This window comes from Ochotona curzoniae, unplaced genomic scaffold (genome assembly GCF_017591425.1).
Source record: "Ochotona curzoniae isolate NIBS_2020 unplaced genomic scaffold, NIBS_Ocur_1.0 scaffold_2656, whole genome shotgun sequence".
NCBI classification, from domain to species: domain Eukaryota; kingdom Metazoa; phylum Chordata; class Mammalia; order Lagomorpha; family Ochotonidae; genus Ochotona; species Ochotona curzoniae.
Window position 1 is genome coordinate 441,251 of NW_024467098.1, and position 11,700 is coordinate 452,950.

At 39.5% G+C, this 11,700-nt stretch overlaps 2 pseudogenes; one reads left to right on the plus strand and one right to left on the minus strand.

Moving 5' to 3' along the window:
- Positions 1–2,332: 2,332 nt before the first annotated feature.
- LOC121171455 lies at positions 2,333–9,031 on the plus strand (annotated as a pseudogene).
- A 1,677-nt stretch (positions 9,032–10,708) lies between these two features.
- Positions 10,709–11,332, minus strand: LOC121171456 (annotated as a pseudogene).
- Between the last annotated feature and the right edge of the window lie 368 nt (positions 11,333–11,700).

Consider the following 11,700-nt stretch of genomic DNA (forward strand, 5'->3'; position numbering starts at 1 on the left):
AGGTTTGGGATTTTCCTAGGGGCTATTGAGACAATCAAGGCTGTTAAGGTACAATGGAAGTCTGATACACCAGTATGGACTCCTCAGTGACACCTACATCAAGAGAAATTCCAGGCTCTTAGACAATTAGTACAAGATCCATTAGAAAAAGAACACATAGAATCTTCTTTCTTTTTCTGGAACTACCCTGTGTTTGTTATAAAAAAAGAAGTCAGGGAAGCGGATACTGTTGACTTGTGAAATGTAAATGCCACTATGATTACTATGGGACCATTACAGTCTGATCTCCCATCTCCTACAGCAATACCTAAGGATTGGGAACTTATAGAGTTAGATCTCAAAGATTGCTTCTATAATATTTTTGTCCATGAAACTGATAGGCCCAGATTTGCTTTTTCAGTTCCTGCTTCTAATAATAATAAGGAACCTTTACAAAGATGTCAATGGAGAGTGCTCCTCCAGGATATGACCAATTCACCCATAATGTGTCAATGCTTTGTTCAAAGGACTATAGCTTCTATTGGCAAAAGTTTTCCAAATGTTTATCTTATTCATTATATGAATGATGTTTTGTATTTTGCTGCCTCTTCTGAGATGCTACAAAAGGTTTATCCATGCTCCAAGAAAATTTAGAACCACATGGGCTTGCTATTGCTACTGAGAAAATACAAAGAACAGATGTAGTTAACTATTTAGGATATGCAGTGGGCAGACAAACTATTAGACCCCAAAAGGTATCAATTAGAAGGTCAATATTAAAAGCTTTAAATGATTACCAAAGACTACTGGAAGATATTAATTAGCTACCCCTATGTTGGGAATTCCTAATTATGAACTACAGAATGTGTTTGCTACATTAGAAGGCGATCCTGCGCTGGACAATGAGCTCACTCTGAGGCATCTGGCTGATGAAGAGCTACAATTTGTTGAACAATGGTTAAAGGAGGCATTTTGCTACAGAATAGACCTTAGCCTCCCACTTCAGCTTCTGATTCTTCCCACATAGTTATCTCCTACAAGTGTATTGGCACAATACAACCTCCCGTTAGAATGGATATATTTACATCATAAAGGAGCTAGAATTTTAACCCCTTATCTCCACAGGGTTGCAGAGCTTGTCTGTCAGGGCCAACTGCATGCTCAATACTTCTATGGCTTTGATCCTCATACTATTATCACACCATGTGGAATCAGACACGTTGAAAAAGCATTAATATTGAATAAAAATGCAAATAGCTTTTTTCCTGCTTATTATGCACATATTAGTAACCATAATCCTGCTGGAAAATTATTGGATTTCTTACAGAAAACTGAGCTTATATTCACTAATTCCAGTTTTTGCTAAAGATTGATTTATATATCCAATGTCTTTTGTGCTTGCATATGAATTTTTGTTTAAAAGCTATACATTTTTGTGTGAAAGAATTACACATGGAAGAAGAGATGAAGAGAAAGATGATCTTCCATCCACTGCTTCACTAGCCATATGGTCACAGTGGCTGCTGCTGATTGAAACTAGGACCCAGAAGCCTTTTCTGATCTCACATGTGTGTGGGCGATCAAGACTGGAGCCATTCTCTATTTGTTTTCCCAAGCCACATAGATACCTGGACAGAAAGTATAGGGATCAGGTCAGGAACCGGTGCCCATATGGAATGATGAAGTGTAGGTGGAGCATTAGATAGCTATGCCACTGTGTTGGTCTCATGCCTGTGATGTTCAGTATCATTTATGCCAGGTCTGAGACTAATGCTGTATCTATTTTGATTGGATTCCATTGAGGACGTTGATTGCTTTTGTTGCTATGAACATTCTGATACCATTTCTATGAATCTACGGACATAGGAGATGTTTTTATTTTTGGTGTCTTCTGTTTCTTTAATGTTTTGTCATTTTCATCATCGAGATCCTTCACATACTTGGGCAATCATATCCTAAATTATTAAATTTTTTTGCAGCTATTGTGCATGGAGCCTATAAGCTTTATTTCAGTCATGGAATACTTTGTGAGATCAAAAGCTATTGATTTCTGTTCCTCAACTTCAATAGGCAGTAATTAGGAAGTAACAGTTCAATTGGAGGTGAATCCTTCGAAACACAAACATCTGTTAGCTATAAAAGTGATGTGACTGGCTAGCTCTACCTATTTAATTAAACAATATCCCAGTATCATGTGAAGAGAAAGACTTATTTTGGGATCGCCTTTAAACTACCTGAAGAGTGAGAATCCTACAGTTGTAAATGATGTCTAACAATACACACACACACAGACACACACACACACACACACACACACACACACACACACACACACACACTTTAACAATTAAATTTAGAGGCCCTTGCTGGAGAGTGTGTATCCATATTTGGGTCAAGAGCATATTTGAAGCCAATGAACTCACACCAGTATATCAAGGAATAAATTCCAAAAAAGGAATTTACAGAGAGAGCAGGCGTCATTAAGGGAGTAACCAAACCAGAAACCTAAATGTAGTGTGGGAAACCAATCTAAAGCAAGAGGAGAAGGTTGTAGACCATATGACTTCAGAGAATGGCTCCAGGTTACAAAAATGTTTTATCATCTTTGCAGACAATCCCAGGTATCGTGAACCTAGATGAACCTTTCACATTACCTGTAAATGAACTGCAGTTTATGGACTATGGATCTGGTTTTGGAAATGTGCAATAACAAGTCAGTCCACTGATGTATTGTTTCAGGAAAACAGCTAGGATAGCTGCATGCAAGCTCCTCCCTTGCCTTGCTATCACACTGCCTTGACATCACACTACTTTCCTCAGTGCAGAGACTGTTAAGTGTATCTAGCTTGAGACTAGTGAAAACATTCAAGAGAATATACAACATTGCACAAGTCTGTGTGCTATCTTTGGCCATTAAAGTGGAAATTTTACACTTTATCTTTACTTTATTGTGTTGTCACTTTTGTATAATAATCATGTCAGAAAGTAAGCATATATAATTTAAATTATTTTCTGTAGGATAATATATGAAATATTTTATTTGAAGAGATGTATTGATTTGATATTTTGAGTTATATTCCCAATCAACATTTGTATATTTTCTATACATATTTTGTTTCATTTTGTTCCTGAAACTTTGTTCTCCAAAAGCTATATATTTCAGGTCACTGGACGAAGTATGTAGATCAGTAATTAGCGAACATTTTATGTAAAAGACAAGATACTAGATAACAGCAAAACTTTGCAGGTCGGTATGGTTTGTATTGCAAATGCTAAACTCTGTAATTGTACTACCAGTGCAGGCAGTTAGCATGAAAGCACACTGGTTTACGTAAGTGTTTGAAGTTAGCATGTAATACACTGTTGCTCCTTACTACTTTAGAATTCTCATAGCACCTTATTTAGAAATAGGCATTCTGAGGTTTTGTTTTTTTAACTGCTTATCTAATGGAGAGGGTTTGTTTTTGACTTGAGTTATCCTCCTTGGTGACAGGAAAACTCACAAAATGAGCTTTACTGGCTATTTTCAAAGTTATTGAGTTGTTATTTATGTTTGCAGGCTCATTTAACTTAAAGGACCTGAATAGCAGGAAAAACTATTAGGTTATCCCATTAACCTTTATCTGGAAATCCTAGCAACTTTTTCAATTAAGAGCCAAAACCTTCCAGTTTTTTTATGAAAAAATAAAACATTTCTTTTTTTAAATTTTATTTATTTTATTGGAAAGGCAGATGTACAGAGAGGAGGAGAGACGGAGAGGAAGATCTGTCCAATGGTTCACTCCCCAAGTGGCCACAATGGCCAGTGCTGTGCCGATCTAAAGCCAGGAGCCAGGAACTTCTTTCCAGGTCTGCCAAATGTGTGCAGGGTCCAAAGGCTTTGGGATTTCCTCTGCTGCTTTCTCAGGCCACAAACAGGGAGCTGGATGGGAAGTGGAGTTGCTGGGATTAGAACCAGTGCCCATATGGTATCCTGGCATGTGCAAGGCAAGGACCTTAACCATTATGCCATCACACCAGGCCAAACATATGTTTTCATAGGCATAGCTGAAGGTCTTCCAGCATCTGAAACTTTATTTTAAAATTGCAATTATGTATGATACTATGTAAATTTCATTATTTTTAATTACACTAGTTTACTATGCCATGAGCGAAACAAGGAGAAAGATAACTTGTAAACTTTGCAACATAAATGTAACAAGTTCCAATATTTTGTCAAGACAACACAAGGTTACGCTGTTATATAAATGCTGACATGGATTCATGTTTAAAATTCAAGAATTCAAATATGATTTCTTAACAGTACAAGTGGCATGAAATAAAAATGCAAAAATGTTTTTTTCTTAAGTGTATAATTATTTATTGCTGTGACAACTGGTCCTTAATGAAAACTATACTCAGTAGGGTTGTCTCCACATGTGAGTAATATGCAAAATAAAGTACAAGCAGTGTAACAATGCAAAACAAAACAAAGCAAGTGGTTGATTTTTATGTGTTGATTTTATGTCGTGCAACTTTACTTAACTCTCTTCTGAGGTTCAATTGCCTTTGTTTCTAGTATTTGGTTCCCCATTTAGAAAATTGTGTTATGTGAAAACAATGATAGGCTGATTTCCTCCTTTCCAATCTGTGCCATTTTAATGAGCAGAAGGGCAACAGAAGAGTTAACCACTCTGGAGGACAGACATGGTACGGTGGTTCCTGCTGGGGATTCTGCACACACACATTTGTACCCACAGCACCAACCCTGACTGGAATGCAGGAGGTCAAGTTTCTAACCTGTATGGTATTAGCAGCTCCTCATAAGGAAGTGATAAACAGAGCCATGTAAGCCAACTGATCAGGAACAAGGTCAATCAACAGTCCACTCTCAGCAAACTTCAAACCTTCCTGTCTTTCTTCCTTTCTTTGCTTATTTTCCTTTCTTTCTTTCTTTCTTTCTTTCTTTCTTTCTTTCTTTCTTTCTTTCTTTCTTTCTTTCTCTTTCTTTCTTTCTTTCTTTCTTTCTCTCTCTTTCTTTCTTTCTTTCTCTCTCTCTCTTTCTTTCTTTCTTTCTTTCTTTCTTTCTTTCTTTCCTGCTTTCCTTCCTTCTGTCTTTCTTTCCTTCCTTTCTTCCTTTCTTCCTTCCTTCCTTCCTCCCTACCTCACTCCCTTCCTTTCTTTTTTTTCTTGTTTTTTTCTTCATTTCTTTCTTTCTTTCTTTCTTTCTTTCTTTCTTTCTTTCTTTCTTTCTTTCTTTCATTCTTTCTTCTTTACTTCTCTTTCTTTCTTTCTTTCTTTCTTTCTTTCTTTCCTTCCTTTCTTCCTTCCTCCCTCCCTTTCTTCTTTTTTCTTGTTTTCTCTTTCTATATTTCTTTCTTTCTTTCTTTCTTTCTTTCTTTCTTTCTTTCTTTCTTTCTTTCTTTCTTTCTTTCTTTCTCTATTTCTCTCTTTCTTTCTCTCTTTCTTTTTCTCTTTCCTTCTCCCAGCTCTGTGCCATCTGTAGATCACCATAGATGATTCTATTTGTCACTTCTGCCATCTACACTGGCCAGTCCCCCCAAACAAACTGCACATGTGTTTATAAACATATTAAAATCTAAATAACGAGGGCACCAGGGGGTGCCCAACCCTGAAGCTGTGGGCTGGCATATGCTTCATGGATGTCTTCAGGTCCAGATGCCAGTTTCACGACACACTGAGGGGCAGCCCCACACCGCATTCATCACTGAGGCTCCAGCTCCTGCTGCAGCAGGGGCACTTTCGCTCCTGACAGCACTTCTTATGGGCTGGCCAGTATTCCTGTTGAGACTGGAAGCCACAGTAGTGGGCCATCTGGCAGCAACCACAGATCTTTGAAAACAAGTGGTAGTTGCAGCCTAATTGGAGCGACCCACAATAACCCCCACCAGGCGAACCTCCACCACTGGTTTCCAGTATGTGTAGCAGTAGTCCAGTCTGTCCCATAACTCATTCCTCCACAGCGACTTTCCTGGTTTTTGTGCCCTCCCGTAGAAGTGGTAACTCAAAAGGGATGAGCCCACTATTTCCCTTCCAGGCCTCTCCCACTCCCTGATCATGCCCTTTCTGGGTAGTTCTGTGGTTTGACATGACAGAACTAGCCCCCAGTGCCAGCTTCTGCAAGCTGATGCTGTGATTAAGCCCAAACAACCCTCACCCACTCTAATTTTGTTTGCACCAGTAGGAATAATCAGCCCAGCCTGGCTTTTCCCTGATCTAGTCCACCTGAGGCATACAGGTATTGTAGCCCTGCCTAGTCTGGTATGCCCCCATCCCACCTCATGCTCTCCAGCAGGAGTAGCTGTCTGGCAAATGAAACACCCCTTATTCTCCTCCCGGCTCTGCCCTCTCCCTTCCTGATTCTCAGGCAGGCAATTTTACTTTGTGCAGTTGGTTTACATTTCTTTATTTGCAGTAATTTGTGCCACTCCCTCTAGTGAGTTTCAGATCTGAGCTCATGTTAGACTTCCACCATGGTCTCCTTAGAGCAGCTCCTGGTTCAACTTCTACCTGCTATGATCCCTTGCTGATGCTGCATTATTGTCTGTTCAGGGATTCTCCTAGTTGTGGGTAGAGTACTTCCCAAGATTAGGGAGAAATCAGATGTCATAAATAGCTAGGTTGTTTTAGGTGCTGATGTTGTTGGAACAATGCTTGCTGTAAGATGTGAGGGCCATCCAGACCTACTTGGGGTCATAAGATGCCAAATCACTATTATTTTTTAGGAGTGATGAGTATAATGCACTGAGTCCAGTGAGATCACTCCCAGCTCAATGCATGGACAGCTCACTGTTGTCCCTGCAGGTCCAATGCCTTTGCCACCCTGGACAAAATGGTTCCTATTGTGTCACTTGTGGAGGTCTGGATCTGCTGGCTATTAGTTCTGGGAGCTCTTCAGACCTATTTTGGGTGGAATCTGGTTGTTGGTGAAGATTTGGCTTCTGGTGCAGTTCAGATTGCCATTCGCTGACTGCTCCTAAGGTATCTGGTCACTACATCAGCATTCCGTTGTCTCTCATGTCTTGTGTCCATAAGTCTCCAGGTACCTGCATGTCAACAGCATGTCTTTTCCTATTTCCTGGATTGTGCCCTCTCTGCCTCTGTCTCAGATTTCTCCATCTGTTTAAGTGTATTCTTACCCTATTCTGCCTTCTTGATTCTCAGAGACAGATGTGGTATACACTTGTTTCTTATCTAGTGGCTGCAACAGCCAGAGCTGAGCTGATCAGAATGATGTTAATGACTTGCCAGAGAGAATATAAAATAGTGCAAATGTTGTGGAAAATAGTTATTGTGTTCTCAATTGATTAAGCCTAGAGATACCATGTAATTCAGTGTTGCTATACTTAGTGATATTCTGAATAGAATCGAAAGATGTAACTCTACATGTTTTGGCTCACCTCGGGCAATTCTGCAACAGCCAACTGTGAGGACACCTCAAATGTTCTTAAATGAATGAGTAGGTAAAGAAATCATATAGACATGCAATGCAACACGAGGCAGGCATCAGTATGATTCATTTGCATTACTCTTGCAATATTGTGCTATTTGAAAGAAGTGAAACATCCTAGTCTACATGTTGTTTGATCCTGTTAATGTGAACTGTCCAGAATGAGCTGACCTATCAGAACAGAGCACATAGTGAAGGTTTCCAGGAGCTGAGAGAAGAAAGAATATGAAGAATCTATTTAGTGGAGCAGGATTTTCTCTTGCCATGATTTGCGAATTTGGAATGAGATTGAGGTGTTGGTTGTGTTAACAATGTGAGGATTATAAGTCCTGGTGGTTGTTCATTATATGATTAATTTAAAAATTGTACTTTTTAGTAGAAGCATGGAGATAAAGAGAGAGAGAGAAAGAGAGAGAGAGAGAGAGAGAGAGAGAGAGAGAAAGAGAGAGAGAGAGAGTGCTTATATCTCATTTTCACTTCCCAAATGAGCTCAGCATTCAGACATTTGCATGGCCAGATTCAGAAATCCATCTGGGTTTTCCACCTGGATGTCACTGACCCTAGCACTTGGGTTCATCTTCTATTGCAGGTGTGTTAGTTAGCAGTGTCCTTTTTCTGAAATGAAGAAATTGGGTTTGAGCAGGAGCTTGTGTTGAAAGCCAATACTATAAATGTTGCCTTAATCTCATACACCACAGTGCTAATGGCTACAATGGATGACTTATGGTGTGTGAATTTTACCTCTATGGATTTGCCAATCTCTAATGCAAATGCCTCTAAGTATGAGAAATTTCAATATGGTGCCTCCTATGCTTAGGGACATCGTAGTGTTTCTACAAAACTTCAAGTCTGATGCTGACACTGCCAGGCTGAGCTTGTACTATGCAAACCTAAAATTCAAAGCCTGGCCAGTACCTTGATTGCTTCCTTTTTACCTGTGTATTTCTAGTAGTCCTTTATACATGTTTCTCATGTTTGTGCAGATGTAGACTTTGGCATTTTTACTTTTTATTTAAAAGGTAGAATTACAAAGCAAAATAGAGAACTTCCATTTTCTAGTTCTGCCCCCATATGGGTTCAACAGAGGGAATTGTGGCAGATGAAGCTCCATAGCCAGAAGCTTAAAATAGGTCACCTACATGGTTACAAAGGCCTACAGACATGAGGCATTTGTTTCATTTTTACTTCAGTATAAAATAATTATTACAAAAACACTCCTAAAACAAACGTTACTACTTTGCTTCAGAGAAAATATTTTCAATAAGCTATTATCCAGTCAAACCTGCAGTCATGCAGCTGAAGCCAGGAACTCCACAGTTGGCAGCACATGTAGTTTATGTATTGACAGGAGGTTTACTAATATCCAAAATCAATTTTCACTAAACCTAAACGAATATTACTTAAAATATCAAAAATACAGAATTAAAAAGAAAGCTGATAAATGAAAGGAATCTGTAAAGACATATGTCATAGATTCTTTATTAAATCTTCCAATTAGCCATTAGTAATCACCATCACTTTCACCTAGTCCTGATTTAATTGTTTTTTGTTCTTTTGTTATAGAGCAGTGAAAAGGATCAGGGCAGCTATGTCATTCTATGAACAGAGGACTTTTACAAAAAAACCTTCTTTTTATCTTTTTAAACTGTTTTAATTCCCTAACTGTAAATGCCAATATAAGGTAGAAGTTTTAAACCATTTTTTCTTTGAAGGTTCACATTTGTCTACCTTTAGAAGATGCTCCATGGACTTTCTGCTTTCCATGTTGAGAAACCAGAATGCATCATTTCATGTGTTGTAACAATTTGAAGATGCACAGTAAAAAAACTCTTTGTACCTCCATGATTGCCATCTGTTCCAAGATATTATCAAGCCATTTTATAAGGAAAACATTGTTTATATTAGGGCAAGTTTCAGGACAAAGAGGGGAACATAAAAGGGTGTTTGGGGACATTGTGAACTCAATTGTACCATTGTATGCTTTTAGTTGTGTGTCATTGCCTTAAGTTGCTAAAAACACTTTTACCGTAACATGATTGACCAGTTTGAGGTGTTATACCAGTTACAAAAAGCATTTCACATTTGCAGAAACATAATACAACCTCTGCCAGGAGAATTCTATGAAACATCAGAGAGGTGATCAAGGGTCCATACAATGGTCTTAGGCAGCAATGAGGTGATTAGAGACATTTCTTCTGGGCTTTGCCACACAGCCAGAATCTCCTTATAGCCTTGCTAACCGACGAGCAATGCTCATCACACACCCATGCCATCTGACTCAACTGTGTCTCTTTCAGCAAAAGTCAGAGCCAGAACAGTGTCACTATTGCTTATCTCCTAGGGTTTCAATGAGGATTGATTAATAAATGTATGAGATACTTGGTGAGCCATGCAGTGCTTTGGAGAGGTCTAGGAGTTGTCCAACAGGAGAGTCACATTTAGGACATAGTAGAACATGAGCAGTAATGATAAAGTCCTGCTCATCCTTGTTTTCTCAATAGCATTGCAGCAGTTTAAGGAGGGTAGAAATACACCCTATGCCTTCTCCCAGCCTTTGCAGGCAGGCTTCAATATCAGATTAATGAACGAGATGATTACTTTATTATACAATCTAATCATTCAGTTTCATGGATTGACAGTCACTGTGAATTTTCTGTTGGAAATGTGATGTTGCACATGTGGGAACTTCTCTCCACCTATGTACTGAGGTAATTGATGAGGATTCTTGGACAAATCAAGTGTGGTCTTGCATTGCTTGGGGCATTCAAATTTGGAGTTGTATGTGCTGCAGGTGATGTGAGCTATTGCAGAGACTGAAGCAAATAAGAGACAATACATGGTGCATGCCTTAATGGAGGTTGACTAGGGGATGGCCTTCCTAAGGCCAGGCTGGGGTGACTAAGTGAAGATGAGGAAAGCATGAGGAAAGCATGAAGAGCTAGGCCAAGTGCTGCTATGAGCTTATTGATTCTTAACCAAGCCACACTGATACTGTTGCTGAAATTTCCATCATTTTGTAGTACATTTTCATAACATTAAAAAAGAAAAAAATTAAGAAAATGTATCTAATTTTTACTGGAGTATGCCGAAACTTTTGGCTTTTTGTAAAATTCAAATAATGAAAACAGTTCTACTTTATGAGACAGGCAGCAGTGATGAGTTCTTATATGTTATTACTGAAGGGAAAAGGCTCAAGCCAATATTCACACTGCAGTCAATGAGAGGAAGCAAGCCAAGGCAGTGGGCTTCTAGAGTAGCAGAGTGAGGGTGTGGCCGGTATTAGCAGGAACAGCATTTGCTGACTGGTTGGTCCTGAGGCTTTTCCAGTTTTATATCAATCATGTCTCTGCTTCTGTCCTGTGTGCTTTCCATTCCAGGCAAAGCTGCTGCAACACATCAGAAGAGCTGCTTTACGCTTATTTTGCTTTTTCACTAGTTTCAATAAACACGACATTCAGCTCTTTGGCTTTCCTCTCTCCCTCCTCAGTAGACACTTGTTTCTCATCAACAAGATCTGTTTTATTTCTTAACAGCATGATGATAACACCACTTCTTCTTTCTGTTCTGATATCATCAATCCATTTGTTGGGTGTGCTGGAAGCAACGGACATTTGCAACACCGTATTCTGTTATGGCTGCAGCAGAACTGTGGTTGCAACTGAGAATGAGGCTACAGAAACGTTGATAACCCGCATTATATCACACTGTAGTCTGATTGCTCAATCCGGCAAACACATTGTTTTTGACTACAAAATAAATGCCAGTTATTGCCTGATAGGTGTTGTCAAAAGTATCATAGATGAATCTGGTGATCAAGAATGTCTTTCCAATGCTCTAGTCCCCCAGGAAGACCAGCTTGAATTTTCTCAGCAGATTCCCAAAATGTCCTTGTTTGTACATCATGGAGCCTGAGGAGCTGCTGTTGCCTCAGTCCAGCAAACACCACTGACAATGCCTGCTCGCACCCATTGAGCAGGAAAAACATTAAAAAAAGAAAGAGAAGAAAAGGAATAAAGCGGGGTTCCAGTGCAATAGTGGGCACACTGTCTGGGATGATCAGGGATGGAGGGCAGCAGCCTCCATTTCTTCCCTGCAGAGTTTCCTACTAACATTGAGCGAGATCCATGATTGAGGCAAAGGAGGGTGGTGTCAAAACAACCCCAACGCTGCTCTCAGGGATTCTAAGGTGAATGCCATTCCCTGCCTCCACACCCAGCATGGAGCCCAGCTGGGAGAGGGTCAAGGTGGTGGAGAAGCACCCTCAGATTCTG